General features: G+C 40.5%; 1 protein-coding gene across 13 annotated transcripts in view; it reads right to left on the bottom strand.

The window, feature by feature from the left end:
• Window positions 1-25,622, bottom strand: part of FHIT (fragile histidine triad diadenosine triphosphatase) — a 1,490,046-nt gene extending 1,464,424 nt beyond the window's left edge. For 8 of the 13 annotated variants that reach the window (XM_060109930.1, XM_060109928.1, XM_060109923.1 and 5 more), the window contains exons 1-2: window positions 25,478-25,622; window positions 11,871-11,980 (exon numbers count right to left, since the gene is read on the bottom strand). The gene's annotated coding sequence lies outside the window, so the exon portion shown is untranslated. Of the gene's footprint in view, window positions 1-11,870; window positions 11,981-25,234; window positions 25,279-25,477 lie in introns of those variants that run through there. The other 5 variants (XM_060109929.1, XM_060109922.1, XM_060109919.1 and 2 more) reach the window with 3 other exon arrangements.
• Window positions 25,623-26,427: the final 805 nt, after the last annotated feature.

Consider the following 26,427-nt stretch of genomic DNA (forward strand, 5'->3'; position numbering starts at 1 on the left):
CACACAGAGAGAGACATGAACATATTGTTAAAATTAGCCCTTAAGTGACTTTTGCAGCCTCTGACCAATCAGTCAACAAAAACTTACTAAGCATCTACTATGGGCCAAACACTGATCTAGGGAGACCGTTGAAAACAGACACAGCCCTGCCTCATAGAGTTTACAGACGGGAGTAAAAGACAAATATTAGCAAGGTGATTGAAACTGATGTAATGAAGACTGCAAATGAAGTACAAGGGGGCTTATAAGAACTACTAGTCTTATTGGTCAGAATAAGTTTCCTTGCAGAAGAGACATTTAAGCTATAGCCTCAGGTAGAAATAGTAGCCAGGTAAGGAGTGAGGGAGAGGAGTTCCAAGCAGAGGGCTTTCTCTGCAAAATGTTTCTTTTCAAAGAAACCAGGCTTCAAGATGCAGAAGGTATAATGGAGTAAATGAAGACATGGAGTCCACCCCTGGGAGTTATTATCTTTTCCTTGTTTTAACCCCTAGTTTAAAAAATTAATTGATTGAAAGAAAAAATTTTAAAGCATTAGTATGCCTCTAGTATGCCTCGGTCCTATCTTACCACATAAAGCCAAAAGTCAGTCATAACAGCATCTTGCTGATCTAAATATTAAGGTGGATTTTACTTCTTAAAAAACCTAATTTGTCTTGACTGTACTGGTTAAAACCCATGGGTTATTTTTAAAAACATGTTTTGACAGCAGTGAAACTTGCAGCACACACAACACCAAGAGCGTAAATTTGTTCAGGGTACAAGTACATGAAAATTAACATAAGCAGTTGGTAAATGTGATAAAAAAATTTTTTTTTAAAAACTCTACCAACTTCAGGCCACAGCAGGTAGAAATTAAGAAGAAAAACGTTCTCTTCTCTAATATTTTGTCATGAAAATCCTGATTCATTCTTGCAGAAAATTGTATTGGATCATCACTCAGGTCTCTTAAAACATACAACTTTTTTCCATGGATTCAACAAAATGGAATGGAGAGAGAAAACTGGATTTATTAATGAGTATGCTTGCCTTTTCTACTAAACCCCAGAATGTGATGTTTGGACCATTTTCTTTCCAAATTCAAAATCCATCCCAAGAATCCAAAATCGATCAACTTTGCATTAGCATAACTGAGGCTGTATTTGGTCCTAAAAACTCAATGACTAAGTAGGACTACTAGTATGGCAGAGTTTTCTTTTCGTTTCTTTCTTTTTTTTTTTTTTTTTTTGTCTTTAGCTATTATCAGAAATGACCTTAGCAGCTACTCTAAAATGAATACAACCTAGAGCTACTTTAAGAATTATAGTGTACAAACCATGAGCATCAATAGTCTCATTCTATCCTGTTACTTAAATCTTATCAAGAGTTCAATCTGGAAGGCATATTAAGAGGAGGACTGGCCAAATTAGCAAGTACCTACTGGACGGCAACCAGAAAGATGGGGGCTCCAAACTTCACATAAGGAACAACTGAAGTGCCTGGAGAAAAGCAATAAGAGACGTGAAAACTGCCTTCATAAATTCTACGGAAATTCAGTAATTAAAGCCATTTCATTTTATTGAGCACCTCCCCTGTGCAAAAGGCACTGTGCAAGGTGATGAAGATACAACACTGAGCAAATAAGCCTTAGCCTTTTACTACCATGTGGAAGAGAAAACAGACTTTCTCTGTGGCACTTCACAGGATATGGTCTAACAGGGCACAGCACAGGTTCTGGAATCAGAGTGCTAGACTCAAAGCTTGTAGTGGGCTGGATGGTGGCCCCCAAAAGATATGTCTGCATCAAATCCCTGGAGCCTGCAAGTGTTACCTTATTCAGAAAAAGGGTCTTTGCAGAAGGAATTAAGTTAAGAATCTTGATTTGAGGTCATCCTGGATTATCTGGTTGGGCCCTAAGAACAATGACATGTCCTTATAAGAGAAAGGCAGATAGAGATTTGAGAAAGAAGAGGAGAAGATACAGAGAAAGCCAAGTGAAGTAAATTATTATGGAGCCACAAGCCAAAGGATGCTTGGAGCCATCAGAAGCTGGAAGAGGCAAGGAAGGATTCTTCCCCAGAGCCTCTTGAGGGAGCATACGATACACCTGGCACTCTGTGACAATGAATTCCTTAAAAAATAAGACATAATTTCCTATGGGATCCACCATCCCTTGGATGAGAATGGAGGGGGTTACTCTTTACCCAAACTAAAACATGAAAATATCTCACAATCACAGCTAGGGAAAAAAGACAAGCCAGTGAGTCTTCAAAGGGGATAAACCTACCTGTGCAATTCTCTCCCTTCTTGGATTCAGTATATTTCAGACACTGCCAACTACACCCTGGGAGGCTAAGTCAAAATGTGCAGCAGGCCAGGCAGTAGGTCTAGGAAGTTAAGATATAGCTTCCTACTCCTATTTGTGGTATAGCTGCAGGGCCAGAATAACATAGTTCACTTGGGCCTGGTTTTGCTGAAAAGACATAGGTCTCAAATAAAGCTAGACAGGAGACTAGATAAATAAAACTACAGAATATTCACATAATGGAACATTATACAGCAGCCTAACCAAATAAGGCAAGAATACAGAACAGTGTGTATCGTGTGTTACTTTTTGTGTAAGAAAGGAAGGGAAATAATTTATATACATATTTGCCTGTGTGCATTAAAAATACTGAAAAGATGCAAACGAACCTAGTAAAAGTGGCTACCCTAAGGGAAATTGGGGCAGAGATGGGAGTATGGGGACAGTAACAGGAGTAAAACTCCACTTTATGCCTTTTGCATTGTCTTGATTTTTGAATCAGACAAATATATTACCAACTCAAAAAAATGTCTATTAAAAATAAAAAACTAGGGCTTCCCTGGTGGCGCAGTGGTTGAGAGTCCGCCTGTCAATGCAGGGGACACGGGTTCGTGCCCCGGTCCGGGAGGATCCCACATGGCGCGGAGCGGCTGGGCCCGTGAGCCATGGCCGCTGAGCCTGCGCGTCTGGAGCCTGTGCTCTGCAACAGGAGAGGCCACAACAGTGAGAGGCCCGCGTACCACAAAAAAAATAAAATTAAATTAAAAACTAAAAAAAAAAACTAAAACAAGGTTATAACAACTCACATTGCTGGTGGTAAGTAAAATGGTACATTTGAAGAGGACAATTTGATGACATAAATCAAGGACTGTAAAATTGGCATTTCGTTGGGCCCAGTGATTCCACTTATGAAAGGAATTTAAGGAAATAAGATTTGTGTACACACACACACACACAGATGTTTAATGCAGTATTATTTGTCATAGTTAAATTTTTTATAAAACTACATGTAAAATAACAGAGATTGAGTCAAATAAATCATGAAACATTCAAACAATTGAGGGATATGCAGCTATTAAAAATTATACTATAAAATATATACTCTAAAGACTACTCAGAGATACAAAAAGATAATATTCATAGTGTATTTTTTTAATTATTCATTAAATTTCCAGTAAAATCTTTAAACCATCTACCAGGTACTAGGCAGTGAGATGGATGCTGTTTTAAAAAGCCAGTTATGGGGCAGTACACAAATCAAAAATCCCACTTTTTTGTGCATTTATAACTAAACTAAAAGGATAAACACCAAAATGAGAGTAGTGATTACCTCTGGGTGGTAAGATTATCATTGAAATATATTTTCTATAATGAACATATATTACTTCTGCAATAAGAGAAAAAAGCACCACTTTTAAAAATCAGGTTAACAACTCCCAGGGTCAAAACTGTGTCTATTTCATCTGTGTTCTCACACCCCAACCTGACTCCCTGAACACAAGTATGATGCCTGCTTCAGCCGCAGCCATCCTGTGACCATTAAGAAAAGGCCAAGAACACTGTAGACACACTCTCCTTGACATCTCTGAGCTGAACTACAGCCACAGCCACCACGCATTTCTAAATTTCTTTCTTTTTTTTTTTTTTTTTTTTTTTTTTTTTTGCGGTACGCGGGCCTCTCATTGTTGTGGCCTCTCCCGTTGCGGAGCACAGGCTCCAGACGCGCAGGCTCAGCGGCCATGGCTCACGGGCCTAGCTGCTCCACGGCATGTGGGATCTTCCCGGCCCAGGGCACGAACCCGTGTCCCCTGCATCGGCAGGTGGACTCTCAACCACTGCGCCACCAGGGAAGCCCACTAAATTTCTTATTATGTGGGAGAAATAATCCCCTATTTTTTAAAGCCACCATAAGTCAAGTTTTCTATTATGTGCAGTTGAAAGCATTCTGAGCTGACAGAGTTAAATATCAAATAATAGAGGATATGTTAAGGCTGGTACTGCCAACCCAACATGTTTATTTTGGTCCATGAGTAGAACCTGAAAACGGATGTTGTTAACTGCCCCACCACCTTCCTGCTCCATAGTCTCTTCTCTGAAGCTCTTGGGAAACAGAGCCCAGGAGAAGCTGTTAGTGGAGATTCTAGGGGCGCAGGGGAGCACTGCCTGCAGTGAAGAAAAACTAGACAGTTACTCCTACAGCTTACCATATAACCCAGCATTTCCACTTCTGAGAATGTATCCTAAGAAAAGAACAGTGGATGTAATTATATGCAAATATTGCATATATGTAATTATATGCATATATTTGCATATATGCAAATATTCTTCGCTAACATATACCAGAAGTAGAGGTGGGGGAAGCCTAATGTTAAACAATTAGGAGAGGGGCTTCCATGGTGGCACAGTGGTTAAGAATCCGCCTGACAATTCAGGGAACACGGGTTCGAGCCCTGGTCGGGAAGATCCTACATGCCGCAGAGCAACTAAGCCCATGCACCACAACTACTGAGCCTGCGCTCTAGAGCCCACGAGCCACAACTACTGAAGCCCGCACGCCTAGAGCCCGTGCTCCTCAACAAGAGAAGCTACCGCAATGAGAAGCCCGCGCACCGCAACAATGAATAGCCCCTGCTCACCGCAGCTAAAGAAAGCCCGTGTGCAATAACGAAGACCCACTGCAGCCAAAAATTAAAATTTAAATTTAAAAATTAAAAAAAAACAATTAGGATAGGTTGCAGGTTCTAATAGTAAGAGTACTTTGCAATCATTAATGACATGGGAAAATGCACACCACAATACCCTGATGAGTAAAAAAAAAGGTAACAAAACTACATGTAAAGTGTGATCCCAATTTAGAAAGCTAACAGAACTTAGAACTTACATATGCAATAAAAAAGGATGGAAAGGGTATACATTGAAATATTTTTCTAATATTTATTTATTTTATTTATTTTGTCTGCACCAGGTCTTAGCTGTGGCACACAGACTCTTAGTTGCAGCATGAAGACTTCTTAGTTGCAGCCCACACACTTCTAGGTTGGCATGCAGGATCTAGTTCCCCAACCAGGGATCAAACCTGGGCACCCTGCATTGGGAGCACAGTGTTAACAACTGGACCACCAGGGAAATCCCTACATTGAAATATTGATAGTGCTATAATGAGGGGATGAAATGCTAATGTTACTTTATTTTTTGAGCATTTTTGTCTTTTTTATTTTCTAAAATGAATTTTCTTATGCAGTTGGTAAGAAAAGGGTTTTTTTTCCAAATAGCACCTTCTCATAGAATAATCTGGGCCCTCTAACCAAGATGCTGGCCTCATGGACAGCAACTCTGTCTACTATCTGCCTGCAGATCCATTGGAGTTAACAAGAAACAATTTATTTTTGTGTTTTAAAAATAGACTGATGCCAACAGCTGCAAGCTAAGTTACAGAAAAAGATAAAGAAATCTTGTTTCCAAGTGAATTTGCATTATATAAATGCAATATGTTTTAATTCCATAAATATAGTTTTGATGCTGCCAATTTGAGAAAAATATTGATGTTTCCTTAAATAAGTCTATTCCATATTGAAATTCATTCCCTTACATGAAATGGAATGATCTTGGAAACAATACGAATAATGTTAATTTGTTATGTCACTGGTAAAAAGCAAGTCCATTTACATCCTTGTCTTGATCCATCAGACTTCATTAATACAGAAAGAGTAGCCACAAAGCAGGTTTGACTTCTTGACCAGCTGAGGACATCAGCTAGTAGAGCTTAAGCTCTCTCCCATGTCATATAACATGCATCCGTATCCCAGCACCACCACTTGCCAGCTGGGTGTCCTTAAGCACGTACTTAACCTCTCTGTGTTTCAGTTTTCTCATCTGTAAACAGGGATAATAAGAGTATCTACCCCCTGGAGTTGCTGTGAGGATGAAATGAGAGAATCCCCACAAAGGTCTTAGTTTAGTGCCTGGCCCATAGTAACCTGATAAAAAATAAGGTCTCTTCTAACTAATATATCTCTTCCGTATGTGGAGATACAGCATGGACCTGGAACACTAGATTCTTCTCTTTTTTTACTTCTAGCAAAATAAATTTTACTTATTATAAGGTAAAATATATAATAGCTTAAATCAAATGGCAACACATAGGCTTTAAGAAAAAAAATCTCTTGCCTCATTTCTTCCTACTTTCCCCTTGTCATCCCCAGAAGTATCCATGTCCCACTGTTTTAGTTGTCCTCTATTTTTCCATTTCTCCACTGTAGCTATATTGCATTTTCCCCAGTTTTATTGAGAAATAATTGACATACATCACTGTATAAATTTAAGGTGTACAGCATGATGGTTTGATTTACATATATTGTGAAATGATTACCATAAATAGGTTTAGTTAACACCATCTAACACCATTTAGTTAACACCATAAATAGGTTTAGTTAACATCACCTCATAAAGATACAATAAAAAGAAAAGACAAATTTCTCCTTGTGATGAGAACTCTTAGTATCTACTCTCTTAACAACTTTCCCATATACCATACAGCTGTGCTAACTATAATCATCATGTTGTACATTACAACCCTAATACTTATTTATTGTATAATTGAAGTTTGTACCTTTTGATAACCACAAATCTGATCTTTTCCTATGAGTGGTGTAGGTTTGCAGCAGGGGGGGAATGCTTTTTTTTCTTTTTACACATTCCACATATAAGTGACATCATATAGTACTTATCTTTCTCTGTCTGACTTATTTCACTTAGCATGCCTTCAAGGTCCATCCATGTTGTCACAAACGGTAGAATTTCCTCATTTTTTATGGCTGAATAATATTCCATTGTATGTATAAATACCAAGATTTCTTTAACCACTTATCCATCAATAGACACTTAAGTCTTGGCTATTATAAATAATACTGCTATGAAAACAGGGATGCAGATATCTTTTCCAATTAGTGTTTTTGTTTCCTATATATATATACATGGAACATTTGATGTTAAAGAGACTCCAGCATCCAGGTTTAAGAACTCATGTTGGATACAGATATTTGACTTTCAATTATAGATTTGACATTATTTATTTACTGTTCCCTATGATAAATGAGATGCTTAGGGAAAATGTTGGGTCTTTTAGACAACTGGGAAGTCTGCTTCAGCATGTGTATTAGAGATGGTAACTGCTCTCAGTCACCTTGTCTTATCTAGTTCTTTACTTTATTTAAGGTATTGTGACTAATTAAAAAAAGAAAAAATGATAGCTGAAATCATTGCTAGTGTGTATTTGGTGCTTATTATATACCAGGAAGCACCCCATGTACTTTCATGTATTATCTCATTTAATCCTAAGGTAGATTCTCTTATTATCTCCATTCTCTTATTATGTCCATTTTTTAGAAAAGGAAACTGAATCACAAAGAGACAGAAAAATACTGAGTCAAGATATAAACATAATATATAACAGTAACAAAATAATAACATAATAATAATAACAAAATGGCAGCATCATTAAATCCCTGTGATGTGTCAAACAGCATTGGATGCTTTCCAAACATCATCTCTTGTGCTTACAACAACCTTCTACTATTCCCATTTAGGGGATGAGAAAACTGAGTACTTAACTAAATTAGCTAAGGCAAGATATAGGTCTGTTTGGCCCTGAAGCCTGCCTCGCCAAGCAAATGCCCTTGTGCAGAGGGTAAGGGGAAAGGCTTATCAGATCCCTGAAGCTCTCCACTTGGTCATAGCATGTTGGAGAGCACATGACTTCAGAATTATCAGATCCAAGTCCCTCACTTGACAGATGTGGAAAGGGAGGCCCAGAGAAAAGACAGGACATTCATAAGGCAGTGAAAGAGCCAGAACTAAAACCCAGGTCTCTCGACTCCCAGGACTGCATTCTTGTGGTGACATGGTGAGGCCCTCTCACACTGAGTCAGCCATCTCAGATGCTGAAAGAAGGAAGGGAGAGCCTGACAGCTGCAGGGTGATGGTGCCAGCCTGTCATCTCTCCCTCTGCTCCCTCCTGACCCTGGGGGATGCTGTACATGCTTCCGGGCACATTCAGAACTGGGAAGAATAGAGAAGCTTGGGGGAAAGAATCCACAGCAAAGGCAGAAAGCACCCAGTGCCCTTTCATAATCTACCCGGAGCCAATTTCCAGTATGATTCTCCTAAAATAGATGGAGATCAATGGAGAAGGAGGTTGGCTCAGGCACATGTGGGTCTCTTTTACAGACACAAAACACAACAGAGCCCAGGTCTTTGAATCAGCAAATCCCTTGAATCTTTTCCGACTAAATGCACATCTTTCCTAGTTTGTGTACTGGATAAAAATAAACTGTCGTATAGAGAAATCTTAAAAATAGAGTTTAGGGGCCTCCCTGGTGGCGCAGTTGTTGAGAGTCCGCCTGCCGATGCGGGGGACACGGGTTCGTGCCCCGATCCCGGAGGATCCCACATGCCGCGGAGCGGCTGGGCCCGCGAGCCATGGCCGCGGAGCCTGTGCGTCCGGAGCCTGTGCTCCGCAATGGGAGAGGCCACAGCAGTGAGAGGCCCGCGTACAGCAAAAAAAAAAAAAAAAAAAAAAAATAGAGTTTAGGAGATACTGAATTAAAATTCATTCAGTATTATGTAATCCTTGAAATACAACAGTTGTTTACTCTGCTTTGATTTCTAAGCTTTCCTTTGATGACAAATATTAATATTTATCATTTTTCTGATGTTGGACTAATGAGAATCTTAAGTGTTTATGAGAGGCATTTAAATATTCCAGTATGATAGATGCATTTGTTTTCTGACTTATATTCCTTTGTATTTAACATCAACGAGCGTTTACTTTTTTGTGCTGAATCCTGGGTTGTTGTTCACCAATGTTTTCAGAAAACTTCATATGGCCAGAACTGCTAGCCTCTACATTTATTTCATGGCCAAATATGAGGTTTCCCCAAATAACACAATACTATGAGAAAGATCTAGCTGTGATCTTCAAACTGAAAACTGGCACACGTATAACTACTTGCCAGCAAGTAGACAGAGCAACATAACAGGTTTAATGACACTGACCACAGGTAATATTTATTGAGCACTGACCACTCATCAGGCACTGTGCAAGGCATGCTTTACATCAACAGTCTCACTGAATCCTCACAATAACTCTAAGAGTTAAGTAGTATTATCATCTTTATTTTACAGGAAAACAAGATGCAGAGAGGTTGAGTACTTTGCTCACGATTACACGGCTAATGAGAAGCAAAGCCAGCAGTCAGTGCTCAGAGCCAGACAGCAGGCTCCTCTCTATACTCCCTCCCTATGAGCCCCTTCTTGACTCCCATCATTTGAAACTTCCTATTAGCTATATAACATTAATGACCCATCTGCATGGAGCAGCAGCCTCAGGATGACCCAGACTTTCAGGTCTTGATGGCAATGAGGAGACAAAACTCAATCTGTCTATCACAGGCCTGGGGATAGGACAAATAAGGTCCCTGCCTTTGGGGAGCAAACTTTCTCAAGAGGGAAAATACACAATATTAATGCAATAAACAAGGCATTATCTCCAATAAACAGAGGAAATGGGTTGCTGTACATGTTCAGAGAAATGGTAAGAGGGCTGAGGTCTGCGATCTTCTGTAGATTTCACTTACCGATACTCCCCATGCAACCAGGACTCAGCTAACCAAAGAAGTAATAGAGGATGGCCTAGAAGTAGTGTGGTAAAGTGCAAGGTGTTGTGCAAAGTGCAACACCGAATTCTAAGTAAGGGATCTGACATGGACCACTTACCCCACACAGGGACCACATGCTCAGGAGACAGCATGAGCAAAATCGCCACTATTCCTGCCTTCATAGAGCTTATAATTGAGAGGGAAGAGAGGCATTGATCAAAAAATAGAGATGAAATAAAAGCTGTAGAAAAGTATGAGGATATTTCTCCAAAGAAGACAATACAGATGGCCAACAGGTACATGAAAAGATGCTCCACACTGCTAATTATCAATGTTAGAGAAATGCAAATCAAAACTATAATGAGGTATCACCTCACATCAGTCAGAATGGCCATCATCAAAAAGTCTACAAACAAACGCTAGAGAGGGTGTAGAGAAAAGGGAATCCTCCTACACTGTTGGTGGGAATGTTGAGTTGGTGCAGCCACTATGGAGAACAGTATGGAAGTTCCTTAAAAAACTAAAAATAGTCACCATATGATCCAGCAATCCCACTCCTGGGCATATACCTGGACAAACATATAATTCAAAAAGATATAAGCACCTCTATATTCATAGCAGCACTATTCACAATAGCCAGGACATGGAAACAACCTAAATGTCCACTGACGGATAAATGGTTAAAGAAGGTATGACACATATATACAATAGAATATTACTCAGCCATAAGAAAGAATGAAATAATGCCACTTGCAGCAATATGGATGGAACCAGAGATTATCATACTAAGTGAAGTAAATCAGAAAGAGAAAGACAAATACCATATGACATCACTTATATGTGGAATCTAAAACATGACACAAATGAAATTCTATGAAATAGAAATAGACTCACAGAGACAGAGAACAGACTTGTGGTTGCCAAGGGGGAAGTGGGATGGGAGAGGGATGGAGTGGGAATTTGGGGTGAGCAGATGCAAACTATTATATAGAGAATGGATAAACAACAAGGTCCTACTGTATAGCACAGGGAAAACTATATTCAGTATTCTGTGATAAACCATAATGGAAAAGAATATTAAAAAAAGAATGTATATATATGTATAACTGAATCACTCTGCTGTATAGCAGAAATTAACACGACATTGTAAATCAACTATATTTCAATTAAAAAAAAACAACAAAACAGAATGGCAACATAGTAGAAGCCACAAAGAACTAGAACCTTGCTATTCCAAGTGTGACCCATCTTCCACATCTGCATCACCTGGGAGCTAGCCAGAAATGCAGAAGCTTCTGGTCAAACCACCCTTGCATATAATTCCAGCCAGGCCCTGACCCATAAGAGTTGGACCCAGCTGTTTCATCTGCACTAGGAAGCCAAATGCAGCTAATTCTTCTGGGCCAGGGAGACGCTGGTCTGTTGCCTTGTGCAAGTTCAAGAGACTAGAGGAAGCTTTCTGTCCTGCATAGAGGGGCCAAGAGAGGTCCTCAGCTGTAGATTTATCTGTGGCCACTGGCTGCTGAAGCTTCCTGTCCTTGCTTTTACCCCCTCAGCTGGCAGAACCCAGCAACTGGGATTTCAAACTGCAGTGGCCACCTGTTGCTTTTGTATCCCCAGTATCACTTCCCCACTTATGAAGGTATCGGCACCTCCCATTAATCAGGCCTCTCTGTGTACAGAGCCATGTAAGCTGTGTCCAGCACAACTGCAGAGGGCACCATTCACATACATATTTGTGAAACAAAAAACAAAAACCTTCCCTTTCCCTCCACCCAACCACCTTCTTGTTATACCCCTTCCATACCGACCACATTTGTCGCACGTGCATTTTTCCCTGCTTTCCTGCAGATCACAACCTCTTCCCTCACTAGGCTCATTCCTGGGAGAGGTTGGACAGAGACTGCAAGTGCGTCAGGGTTGAGAAAAACAACCTTATTCCAGCAGGTTCCTCTGCCTGTCCTCAGGGTTCCAAGCACATACACAGACTCCAGCTTCTAGGTATCACTCAGGCATCTCCTGGCACAACCAAGCAAGTACTGGCCTGCAGTAAATGTGGAGACAGCAGTGAGGTTTTTGTTTTTTTTTTCAAAACTGAATACATGCAGAGGAGCCTTCAAGTCCTGCAAAAAATAAAAATTTTTTCCATATCACATACTACAAACTTCAGTGATTAAATGACTATAGACCATACTCTCCTCCAGCCCATGCTCAACTAAAATATGCATGCATTAAACCTCATAAGGAAGCACTGATACTTCCACATTATCTATGATGGGTTTTAGCTCCAATAGCTGTGAGCCTGAGAAACTGCAAAATACATTAAATTTTCATGGAAACCTGATTGTTAATAAAAAGAAGTAACTCCATAATGAGGAACACTAATAAACACATAAAAAGATTCTGAAAGAGTCTTTAAGTTCCAGAATACTGTCAACGAGCGCCTTTTGTGAACCTCTTAACCAGTTTCTCAATTTTTTTTCTATGCCTACTTATTTATCATTACAAGAAAACCTTGGCATACATGCAAATTCCCCCAAAATATGTAATTTTTAAACTGTATTAAACCCGCCAGCCAAAACACTTTTCCCAGTCTTTCTCTCTATTAAGTCAACACAGTAGAAAAATAAAACTACTACATTGTGAACTGACCTTCTAGTGAGCAGAGAAGCTTAGGAAATACTGTAAAAGGATATTGAGGTATAGGGTAATATAAATTCAGGCCAAGAATCCTCCTGAAAACTGGATATAAAGTTCTAAATATAAATATTCAAGGGTGTGGCCAAGATGGCAGAGTAGGAAGACCTGAACTCATCTCCTCCTACAGACACATCAAAATTACAACTACTTACAGAGCAACTACTTATGAGAACAACCTGAAGACTAGCAAGAAAGATTTTCCACAACTAAAGATATAAGAAGGAGTGACAACGAGAGGGTAGGAGGAATGGAGGTGGAGATGCAGTCCCGTCCAGACCCACACTCCTGGGTGGGCAACCCACAAATGGGAGGATAATCACAATTGTAGAGGTTCTCTTCAAGGAGTGACCTAGAGATTATCATACTAAGTGAAGTCAGTCAGTAAATGAAGTCAGTCATATGATATCACTTATATGTGGAATCTAAAAAATGATACAAATAAACTTGTTTATAGAACAAATACAGACTCACAGACATAGAGAACAAACTTATGCCAGACTCACAGACACAGAGAACAAACTTATGCTTACCAAAGGGAAGAGGTGGGGGGAAGGGATGAATTAGGAGTTTGGGATTAATAGATACACACTACTATATATAAAATAGATAAACAACAAGGTCCTACTGTATAGCACAGTGAACTACATTCAATATCTTGTAATAACCTGTAATGGAAAAGAATCTGAATATACATATGTGTGTGTGTGTGTGTGTGTGTATATAAATCACTTTTCTGTACAGCTGAAGCTGACACAAAATTGTAAATCAACTATAGTTCAATTTCTTTTTTTTTTTTTTTTTTGGCTGTGTCGGGTCTTAGTTGTAGCACGCAGGATCTTCATCTGAGGCATGCAAGATCTTTCGTTGCGATGCGTGCACGAGCTTCTCTCTAGTTGTGGTGCACGGGTTCCAGAGCACGTGGGCTCTGTAGTTTGTGGCACACAGGCTCTCTAGTTGAGGCATGCAAGCTCAGTAGTTGTGGCACCTGGGCTTAGTTGTCCTGCAGCATGTGGGATCTTAGTTCCCTAACCAGGGATTGAACCCGAATCCATGCATTGTAAGGCAGATTCTTTACCACTGGACCACCAGGGAAGTACCCCCGACCAGGGATTGAACACAAGCCACCGCAGTGAAAGCACTGAGCTCTAAACACTGGGCTGCCAGGGAATTCCCAACTATACTTCAATTTAAAAAAAGATACTAGGGAGCTAATTTGCCTGATACAGCAATAATTATCCCCAAGCTCAGCACCATTATTTAAAGCACCCAACACAATGTCTGACACATAATATGTACTCAATAAACACTTATCAGTGATTGAATTAATTTTTTAAATTAATTTATTTATTTTTGGCTGTGTTGGGTCTTCGTTTCTGTGCGAGGACTTTCTCTAGTTGCGGTGAGCAGGGACCACTCTTCATCGCGGTGCGCAGGCCTCTCACTATCGCGGCCTCTCTTGTTGCAGAGCACAGGCTCCAGACGCGCAGGCTCAGTAGCTGTGGCTCATGGGCCCAGTTGCTCTGCGGCATGTGGGATCTTCCCAGACCAGGGCTGGAACCCATGTCCCCTGCATTGGTAGGCAGATTCTCAACCACTGCACCACCACGGAAGCCCTGAATTAATTTTAAAAAAAGAATTTTACAGATAAGCAAAAGCTAAAAGGGTTCACCACCACTAAACAAGCTTCTCTAAGTGGAAAAGAAAAGAATACAACTAGAAATATGAAAATAATGAAAAGGAAAATCTCATTGGTGAAGTTACAGTAAAGGTAGTAAGTAGATCAACCACTTACAAAGCCAGTATGAAGGTTAAAAGACAAAAGTAGTTAAATCATCTATTTCCACAATAATTAGTTAAGGGATACACAAAACAAAAAGATGTAAAATATGATGTCAAAACATTAAATGAAAAATCTCACATTAACAATCTAACTTAAAGGAACTAGAAAAAGAACAAACAAAACCCAAAGTTAGTAGAAGAAAAGAAATAATAAAGATCAGAGTGAAAGATAAATGAAATAGAGCCTTTATAAATACAACAATAGAAAAGATCAATGAAACTGAGAGTTGATTCTTTGAAAAGATAAACAAACTTGATAAACTTTTAGCCAGACTCATCAAGAAAAAAAGAGAGAAGCTCAAATAAATAAAATCAGTTACAGCCAACACCACAGAAATACAAAGGATAAGAGACTGCTATGGGGACTTCCCTGGTGGTCCAGTGGTTAAGAATCCACCTTCCAATGCAGGGGACGCAGGTTTGATCCCTAGTCAGGGAACTAAGATCCAATATGCTGCAGGACAACTAAGCCCATGCGCTCTAGACCCTGCGCGCTGCAACTACTGAGCCCGCGTGCCCTGGAGCCCATGTGCCACAGCTGGGGAGAAGCTCACACACTGCAACAAAGAGCCCATGCACCGCAACAAAAGATCTCACATGCTGCAACAAAGATCCCACGTGCCACAACTAAGACCTGATGCAGCCAAATAAATAAATAATTTTTTTTTTAAAAAAGAGATTACTATGAACAATTATACACTAATAAAATGGGCAACTATAAGAAGTGGATAGGGCTTCCCTGGTGGCGCAATGGTTGAGAGTCCACCTGCCGATGCAGGGGACACGAGTTCGTGCCCCAGTCCAGGAAGATCCTACATACCACAGAGTGGCTGGGCCCGTGAGCCATGGCCGCTGAGCCTGCGTGTCCAGAGCCTGTGCTCTGCAACAGGAGAGACCACAACAGTGAGAGGCCTGCATACTGCAAAAAAAAAAAAAAAAAAAAAAAAAAGTAAAGAAAGAGGGCCTCCCTGGTGGCGCAAGTGGTTGAGAGTCCGCCTGCCGATGCAGGGGATACGGGTTCGTGCCCCGGTCTGGGAGGATCCCATATGCCGCGGAGCGGCTGAGCCTGCGCGTCCGGAGCCTGTGCTCCGCAACGGGGGAGGCCACAACAGTGAGAGGCCCGCATACTGCAAAAAAAAAAAAAAAAAAAAAAAAAAAGTAAAGAAAGAGGTGGATAAATTCCTAGAAAAATATAATCTCCCAAGACTAAATCAAGGAAAAATAGAAAATATGAACACACCGATTATTGAATCTAATTTTTAAAAAATTACCAACAAACAAAAGTCCAAGACCAGACAGCTTCAAAGTTGAATTCTACCAAACATTTAAAGAAGAGTTAACACCAAACCTTCTCAAACTATTCCAAAATTGAAGAGGACAGAACACTTCCGAACCCATTCTATAAGACCAGCATCACCTTGATACCAAGATCAAAGACACCACACAAAAAAAGAAAATTACAGGCCAATACCACTGATGAAAATAGATGCAAAAATTCTCAACAAAATATTAGCAAATCAAATTCAATAATATATTAAAAGGATCATACACCATGATCAAGAAGGATTTATCCCAGGGATGCAAGGATAGCTTAACATCCACAATTCAATCAATGTGATACACCATATTAACAAACTGAAGAATAAAAGTCATATGATTATCACAAGTTTGTGAAAAAGCTTTTGACAAAATTCAACATCCATTTATGGCCAAAATTCTCAACAAAATGAGAATAGAGGGAACATACCTTAACATAATAAAAGCCATATATGACAAACCTACAGCCAACATCATACTCAGTGGTGAAAAGCTGAAAGCATTTCCTGTAAAATCAGGAACATGACAAGGATATCCACTCTCACCAGTTTTATTCAACAAATTATTAGAAGTCCTAGACAGAATAATAAGACAATATAAATAAATAAATAAATGGAATCTAATTGGAAAGCAATAAATAAAACTGTCACTGTTTGCAGATTTCATTATATTTATGTATATAAAAAATATATAATACCTAATTATATGTGTGTGTGTGTGTGTGTATATATATATTTTTTTTTTTGGTAAGCATGTATATTCCTAAAGAGCCCACCAAAAACTATTAGAACTGAAAAATGAATTTGGTAAAGCTGCAGGATACAAAATTAATACATGGAAATCTGCTGTGTTTCTATACACTAACATTGAAGTATCAGAGAAGTTAAGAAAACAATCCCATTTATAATTTCATCAAAAAGAATAAAACAGGGCTTCCCTGGTGGCGCAGTGGTTGAGAGTCTGCCTGCCGATGCAGGAGATGCGGGTTCGTGCCCCGGTCCAGGAAGATCCCGCATGCCACGGAGCGGCTGGGCCCGTGAGCCATGGCCGCTGAGCCTGCGCGTCCAGAGCCTGTGCTCCGCAACAGGAGAGGCCACAACAGTGAGAGGCCCGTGTACCGCAAAAAAAAAAAAAAAAAAAAAAAAAAGAATAAAACACCTAGGAATAAATCTAACCAAGGAAGTAAAAGACTTAGAAAACTATAAGACACTGATGAAAGAAATTGAAGATGACACAAACAAATGGAAAGATATACCACGCTTATGGATTGGAAGAATTAATATCATTAAAATCACCATACTACCCAAGGCAAATCTACAGATTCAATGCAATCTCTATCAACTGGAACAAATAATTCTAAAACATGTAAGGAAATACAAAAGACCCTGAATAGCCAAAATGATCTTTAGAAAGAAGAGCAAATCACACTCCCTGGTTTCAAACTATACTAGAAAGCTACAGTAATCAAAACAGTATGGTAGTAGCACAAAAACAGACACATAGATCAATGGAACAGAATAGAGAGCTCAGAAATAAACCCACACACTTGTGGTCAGTTAATCTACAACAAAGGAGGCAAGAATATACAATGGAGAAAAGATAGTCTCTTCAGCAAGTGGTGTTCGGAAAACTGGACAGCTACATGCAATAGAATCAGACTGAACTACTTTCTTATACCATGTAGAAAAGTAAACTCAAAATGGATTACAGACTGTAATGTAAGATTTGAAACCATAAAAATCCTGGAAGAAAACAGAGGCAGTACACTTTTCGACACTGGTCTTAGAAATATTTTTTTAGATGTCTCCTCAGGCAAGGGAAACATAAAAAAAATAAACAAATGGGACTACATCAATCTAAAAAGCTTTTGCACAGTGAAGGAAACTATCAACAACATGAAAAGGCAGCCTACTGAATGGGAGAAGGTATTTACAAACAATATATCTGATAAGGGGTTAATGTCCCAAATATACAAAGAATTTATACAACTCAACATCAAAAAAAAAAAAACCCATTAACAAATGGACAGAGGACCTGAATTGACTTTTTTCCAAAGAAGGCATACAGATGGCCAAGAGACACATGAAAAGACACTCAACATCACTAATCATCAGGGAAGTGCATATAAAAACAACATGAAATACCACCTCACACCTGTCAGAATGGCTATCATCAAAAAGACATCAAATAACAAGTGTTGGAGAGGATGAGGAGAAAAGGGAACCCTCATGCACTGTCAGTGGTATTGTAAATTGGTGCAGCCACTATGGAAATACTATGGAGGTTCCTCAAAACATTAAAAAATAGAACTGCCTTACGATCCAGCAATTTCACTTCTGGGAATTTACCCAAAGAAAACGAAAACACAAATTTGAAAAGATATATGTACTCCAGTGTTCATTGCAACATTATTTACAGTAGCCAAGATATGGAAGCAACCTATGTGTCTACTGATAAATGAATGGATAAAGACCACACACACACACACACACACACACACACACACACACAACGGAATATTACTCAGCCATAAAAAATTAAATCTTGCCATTTTCAATAATATGGGTGCATCTAGAAGGTATGCTAAGTGAAATAAGGCAGAGAAGATAAATCCCGCATTATCTCACTTATATGTGGAATAGAAAAACAAAACAAGCAAGCAAACAAAACAAAACAAAAAAACAGACTCATAGATACAGAGAACAAATATGTGGTTGCCAGAAGGCAGATGGGTGAGGGGGTCAGCAAAATAGGTGAAGGGGATTAAAAGGTACAAACCTCCAGCCATATAAGAAATAAGTCACAAGGATGTAATAAACAGCATAAGGAATATGGTCAATAATATTGCAATAACTTTGTATGCAGACAGATGGTTACTCGACTTACCTTGGTGATCATTTCATAATGTATGAAAATATCAAGTAATTATGTAGTACACCTGAAACTATCATAATAATGTATGTCAACTATATTTCAATAAAAAATAGAAATTACTTTCAAGAAGAAAAAATATATATATTCAGATACAAACATAAGAATACACATTTTCTATGGAGGAAAACATTTTTAAAGGAAAGGGGTCCTATATATTATGGATAATCCAGAAAATTAAAGGCATTTAATCAAATTAGCTTAACTGTTCCACCCTAAAATGGTAGATGGAAGTAATTTTAAAGAAAAAAAAGACAGAAAGAAACCCATCTTTATAATTGGCAGCCTCTCTGGAAGTGGTTCCTTTTAAACTACTGAATTAGAATGTAAGAATGTTACTAGTAAAAATGGGTTGTATTTTATCTGAACAATAGTTTAAGCCTTTTCAATAACATGGCCACAGCTCATGAAAACATGTAACTCAGTTTCTTTTGAACATGGTTTTCATGGGTTAATAACTTTTTTTTAGCTCTGAGGAATGGAACAAACTAAATACCAGAAAGAGAAAAGCAGTCTGAATCTCAACATTAAGGAGAATCCTGACTAGGGTAAGCACAGCTAGAGATAAAAGGGTTAGAATGGGGGTGTCCTAGTAAGTAATCTCAAAGGTAACCCAGGGCACAACCTACAGTTAGTTCATCAGATTCCAAGAGAGATTTGTGACTAGGCTTATTATCTCTTTCACTCCCAAAGACTTCAGCTACTTTCCAAATATTTCATTCCCCACCCAGGCCCTTAGACTGTACTTGATTAATTTTGTGATGTTATGTTTTTTAAAATCAATGGTTCTCAATCCTAGATGCACTTCATTATAACCTGGGAAACTTAAAAAAGAAATTATCAACACCTGCCTCCCCTCCCTCACTCTGATTTAATTTATATGGATGGAACCAGCCCCAGGTGATTCTAACTTGCAACAAGGGTTGAGAATCACTGGTTGGAGGACAATCCAAACAGGTTAAAATTACGTAAAGAAGGAGGCACTATAATTGGGCTAAATAAATTTACAAGGCTAGGCAAGGTGCCTCAAGTTCCTGCAATCAGATATAAGATGGTACTTTCAGGATCTCAGATTTTTTTCCATCAAATTGAGAGACTCAATTGCTGAGAGAAATCTATTTGCCCATAATGTTCAAATTTTTACAAAGTTCAGCACTTCACCTGTGAGACAGAAGCAAAAACAGTAGAATTAAAGGTAATCTATTCCACCTAGCATTCAAAATGTGATAAACAAGAAAATGTGATAAACAAGGAAACGTGGAGCAGAGTGCATAATATTATGATTTTTACTAATAACCGTAAGAGTAAAATCAAAGCTACCATTTACTGAGTGCCAATTACTGTATTGAGCACAGTAACCCTTTCCAAGGGTGACCTCATTGAAAATTTAAAACATGATTAAAGCAATAGAAATTATTACCAACCTTTCACAGATAATAAGGAAATTGAGGCTCAAAGAGATTACCTCACTTTCCCCAGAGTCACACAGCAAATAAGTGGAAAAACCAAGATTAGAATCCAGGTCTTCTGCTCCCTAGAGTCCATTCTCTTAATCACCGTTATCTCTGACCTAGAACACTGAAGAGTCTCCTAAGTACTTGCTACTCAAAGGATAGTCCATAGACCAGCAGCAACAGCCTGCTGGTGCTGGCCCATTCCAGATCTGCTGAATCAGACTCCACATTTTAAGATCAGGGGGAGATTCATACGCACATTAAAGTTAAATATAGATAGCAGGACTATCTGGTTTTCCCACATTATTACCTCTCACAAATTCATCATCCATACTGCATCCAAAGTCTTTAAAAAACAAATCCAATAATTTTATTTCTCCACTTAAGACTTTTAAATGGTTTCACAAATACCCTTGGAATAAAGTCCAAAATTCTTTTACAATACAGATAACTGGACTCTGCATAATATCACCCATGCCTGCCTCTGCAGCCTCATCTCTCCCACCTCCCCCATTCAGTGATTTGTACACCCCAAGCACAAAGACTTTTCTGCTCATCAAATCCCAACACACTCTACCTTCCTTGCTTCTTTCCTTCAAGTTCTTCCCTGCTTAGAATATACCACAACCCACCACCATGACCACCTCCATGTCAGCCACATTCCAGGCTGTATCTCCACTGCATAACAGTGCAGTGCCTGGCACAGAGCTAGGAGCAGGATAAATGTGCTCAATAAATACATGCTTAAGACAACTCGACCAAGGGCCTCAACTGTTTCCTTCGTTCATCTGCTCTTTGCTCTTGCTATGATCCTCATTTCATTTCTCCTTCCCTGTCCCCGGCATCACCCCTCTTCTGTAACTCACCTCTCTATCACTAACCTCATGGCTACTGAAGTTGTCATCTTTAGAAAGAAGCACTGCCGTGTCCACATAGCCACTGCCCCGGGATTACTCACCAGCTGGATGACAACTGCTTCACTTCAACCCTGAGGCTCCTGGGATAGGCCCAGTCCTTTCCAGAAGTGGACAGAAGGCCCTACTGACTGCTTTTCAACCCAAGATTTAATATATAGATGAAACCAGAGATCAGGGACTTCTCAACAGTCAACGCAGAGCCAAAAGCTTCACTATCTCTCTGCCTACACAAGACATTTTCACTGAGCTGACAAGATGGATTATCAAGAGTTGCAGTTAACTTCATAGTTTATATGTGATGGCCAAGCTTGCTACTCTAAGAAAACAAATGACAGACCCTTTTATGAAACAGATATCTGCCTCCAGTTTAAATCCTGAGTAAATATATTTTCATATACACGTTTACATTAATAATGACAAAATAAGATCTATTCATCTATTAAATGCAAGCTATTGAGCACCTGACATGCTCAAAGCTTTAAACACACTATCTTATTTAATCTTTATCATCACTTTATGCGGTAGAATGCTTATTATCTTTGCTTTACAGAGGAGGAAACCAAGGGCTTAGTAACATGCCTAAGAGGCAGGGCTGGGATTTCAGTCATAGGTCTTCAGACTACCACTCTCTATTGCTTCTCTATGTTTTGCTATTTGGATCACTTTCTCATCTTAGAAGTCACAGACCTGGACATTCCCAAAGCAACAGTCCCTCAGAGGATGACCTCAAAAGCTGAGATTTTTCTCTGCAATGTAGACAGTGAAAGTAACCTGCTACAGCTTGTATTTCAAAGCTGCATTCTGCATTAAAAGAGAAAACTGAGATTCAGGGGGGAAATGTGGGAATAGAGCTCAAAGGTGCTTATGAATGCAATTCCACAAATACTTTTTCCGTGTCTACTAGTGGTCAGGCACTTTGCTGGAAGCTGACTGATCAGACTGTCATTTAGGAGAGTGCTGGTGGGACAGAGGGTGACCAGGAGAACATCTCCCATAGTGACTATCTCAGGAACGTTTAGCCAGTAATTTATAAAACTGCTACTTTATTTCTAATTATGCAGAAATCATCTTTCACACACAAGAGGTCAGAGTAATCTGCTTTATTATCTGTGAATACATAATTGAAAGGGCCAATGTGTCTTCTAAAACAAAAGTTTTATATAATTCAAACAACTCATGTGTTCATTTATGTTACCCTATATTAGAGGGTTAGATTTTAACATATGTGAATGCAAACACAATGTCAGATTTTGTTCTCGTGTCTTACAGGACAAAAGAGAAAAGAGTATTGGGAGCCAAGACAAGACTAATTCCCAAAGTACAAATGGAACATATTGAAGCTGCATGTACATTAAAAGAAAGGGAGCTGCATGTACACAGAAACATTTCCTAAAGCATTCTACCAAACATGTCCAGGAATAAGGCAAGGACAAGGATACTAAGTAAAAGAAAGCATGAGCCTAAAAGGTCACATACAGAACTATGAGGCCTCCAGAACCCTGCCTCCTTGCAGAAACAGAATGCTTCTGACACAAGGGCATGAGATGAAGGCTGTGAATCATGTTGTACCTCAATTCCCTAATTTTTAAAATGAAAAAGTTAGATTAGATGATTTATAAGGTCCTTCTAGCCCTAACCCATTAGCTACTTTTTATCCATGAGGCCCTGGACCTAAAGAGAGATGAGCTATATGTTCAGAAAACATTTGTTGAATTCATGAAATATTACAACCTTACCAATAATAAGAAAAGAGACTTTACAACAATTGGTCCTGGTCAGTGGCCTAGAAAGAACAAATTAGGAGAGAAACCATTATCTAAACAGCTTCACATATGGCGTCCCTGCTAGCTGTCTGCTGGTACAATGAAAATAACCCTGGACTTGGAAACGAGACGTTTAGGTCTAGTCTCATCCCTGACACAGACCAGCTGTGTGACCTTGGGCAAACTGCTTCACCACCTGAACCAGTTTCCTCATCTCTAAAATAAAGGTATTATAAAACTCTATATAGGGCTTCCCTGGTGGCGCAGTGGTTGGGAGTCCGCCTGCCGATGCAGGGGACACGGGTTCGTGCCCCGGTCCGGGAGGGTCCCACGTCCCACGTGCCACGGAGTGGCTGGGCCCGTGAGCCATGGCCGCTGGGTCTGCGCGTCCGGAGCCTGTACTCCGCAGCGGAAGAGGCCACAGCAGTGAGAGGCCCGCGTACCGCAGAAAAAATAACTCTATATAACTAGCATTTGTGGAACCTCTACTATATGCCAGGAACTGTTCCAAGATCTTTGCCTTAGATGATCTCAAAGGTTTTTGCAGCACTATCGTTTAGTGTTTAACTACAGAGGCAACATGGTATAGTGGAAAGATTCCAAATTCCGTTCTCAGAAAGCTCGGGCTCCCTCCACCTCCATAAGATAGAGTCTTTTTCTAAGCAGAGTCTGTCAAGCAGACTGGGTTACAATCTCGGTAGTTCTATTCACTAGCTTAGTTAACTTCGACACGTTGCTTAACTTCCCTATTTCCTAGCCTTAGTTTTCTAATATGGAAAATGCATATGAAAATGGCTATTTCTCTCATATAGCTCTTGAGAGGATTAAACCATAATTAAATGTAGTATCTATTTATTTATAAAACATATATTACATTTTATTACTAGGTGTGACCGTGTACAAACCTTCTTCTCAAGTTTTTTTCTTATCTACAAATGGGAGATACAGTATTATTACGAGAGACAGTGTGAACACGCTCTGTAAACTGTTGAGTGTTAGCACTGTTTGAAAGCATGCATAATTCCTTTCTAAGATACTTAGAAAAGCGTATACAATAAACCCCCACGTAGTACTTGGAAGAGCGTATACAATCAAAGACAACAAAAACACATTCTTACTAAACATATTTCACTACACCCGGCTCGCAGGTAGTGGACGCAGGGCAGGCAGCCAAGAACGCAGGGCCACATGGAAGTTGTAGTTCCGAGTCAAGGGGCTGCTCCAAAGAACTGCTGGAAGTGGGACTTCAACTCCCAGGAGACACCTCACCAAGCCAAATGACACGCTGGGAGGTGGAGTACCAGCCCTCCGGGAAACTAGAGGCGGGACTACAACTCCCAGAAGCCTCCGCTGCCCGGGCCGCCGGCGGTAAGATGGAGCCAGAAAATGGAGAGTTCAGGTACAGGACCTTAACAGGTGCGAGTCGGGGCCGCTTTCGGTAGTCCCGGACCCAGCAAGGGTCTGAGCCTTTCTAACATGACCACAGGCTGTATTCTATGCTGATCCCAAGCACAGTTCTGAGAGACGCACAATAATAAAGGAGTAAGTTTGCATGTGGCAAACTTTCACAAGCAAGACTTAATCTAGATTTCAGCTCCTGGCAGCTCCTTGGGCCACTTAGGCAGGGAGAGTTAAGTTCTTTTTTCCCCGGTAAGCACTGTGACTGGCTGGTCATACAGCAGAGGCAGAATTTGATCCTAGAGAGGAAGCTGCAAATCCAGCTCCAGTTCCACTAACCGGCCTTTTTCCCCCACATGAACACACCTTAAAAATCCCCGCATGTTTTCATATAAAAACTACATTAGGGCTTCCCTGGTGGCGCAGTGGTTGGGAGTCCGCCTGCCGATGCAGGGGACATGGGTTCGTGCCCCGGTCCGGGAGGATCCCGCATGCCGCGGAGCGGCTGGGCCCGTGAGCCATGGCCGCTGAGCCTGCGCGTCCGGACCCTGTGCTCCGCAACGGGAGAGGCCGCGGCAGTGAGAGGCCCGCGTACAGCAAACCGCCCCCCCAAAAAAGAAACTACATTAAGCCATAAAATAGATGTAAGGAAGTCCAACCGAGTACTGATTTCTCCCACCATAATGAATTATTTTTGTGTCTTTTAAATACTAAATGTAAAATTCTCTCCCAAAATATTGCCTCCCCCGTGTCCTGCTAAGCTCCTCTCCTGGACACTTGTTCAAACCCTCCTCCCTCCCCCTGGGGAACCCAGAGCTGGATGTTTAACACACATCTGTTGGGGCATAGAGTCCTGCTACTTGACAATAAAACTGAAAAAAATCCAAAAGCGGCCAGTGCCAACTACACCACCTGAGCCAGGAGCTGGGGCGTCCCTGGAACCGCCGGCATGCCCCCATGCCTCAGTTTACCCACTTACAAAATGCGGCGGAGGAGGGGCGGGTTAGGGTTAGGGCCGGTGCTCAGGAACTGGCCGTGAGAAGGTTCGGTGAGGTGGGAGGGTCCTCCTGACAGACCCCCCCCACCACTACCTCCCAACGAGCTGCGTGGACCCAGTCAGTCCCCGCTCCACTGGACCGCCGGAGTAATGACCAGACGCGCGCGGAAACCCGGATCTGCGCCACAGAAACACTGTTCGACTTGGGCTTGCCCCCGCCCCTACCTTCCAAGATCTTGGCAGCTGGGAAGTGAAAGGCAGAGGGAGGGAGCGCGGGGCAGAAGCAGCTCCTGGGCGTGTGCCCACGGAGTGGCTGCCTGAGGGACCCGGGAGCAGAGGGCAAAAAGTCCCTCCACTGGACGGAGCGGAGCAAGGACTACAACTCCCCGACGGCCCCGCGGCGGGGAAGGGACCCAATATGGCTACTCGTCTGGGGACAGACGCGCGGGCCAATAGGCGCAGAGCACGTGCCTATACTGGGCCAATCAAAAGCCATAATGACAAAAATCCCTGTTTAGGGGGAGGGAAACACTGTCGCTCTCTGGAAAGAAGCTGAGGTGAGAATCCCCTCAGGAAGGGATTTCGTCATAATCCACACAATCTTTGTTTTTTACCAAATGTAAAAAGTAACAGGATTGTTTAGGCTGTGCTGCATTTTTGCTTCCTTCTTTCCTCCCTCACGCGCTCAACTTACCCACCCCTCACTGTTCCTCACTGTCTGAATTTCCTTTCGCTTCGTTTCCTCACTCTGGATCTTTTTTGATTCCTAAAGCCTTCCTTTCTTTTGTTTCTCTCAGCACGCGGGCTCGCAGGCCTTACTTGAACCGGTGTATGACTGCACTCCGCCTTCCTGGGCATCCTAACTAAAATTGAACCACAGACTCCCTTGTCCATTCCTTTCTTCTTTTTTTGTGTTATTTTTCTCCTTAGCTCTTGTCCTTAACCAAGCATTGTATATAATTTATCTTTTTTATCATCTTGCCCCTTAGAATGAAAGATCTGTTTTAGATATGGAGTTTTTTTCTGGTCACTGCAGTGTTTCTAGCACCTAAAAGTATAAATAGTATCTACAATATATATAGTATAATATTTTATATTATAAATTTTAATTTAAATTTATTATATATAATCCATATATTTATATACTATAAAATTTCTATTATAATATTTTATAT

The sequence above is a fragment of the Mesoplodon densirostris genome, chromosome 10 (genome assembly GCF_025265405.1).
Source record: "Mesoplodon densirostris isolate mMesDen1 chromosome 10, mMesDen1 primary haplotype, whole genome shotgun sequence".
In the NCBI taxonomy this organism is placed as follows: Eukaryota; Metazoa; Chordata; class Mammalia; order Artiodactyla; family Ziphiidae; genus Mesoplodon; species Mesoplodon densirostris.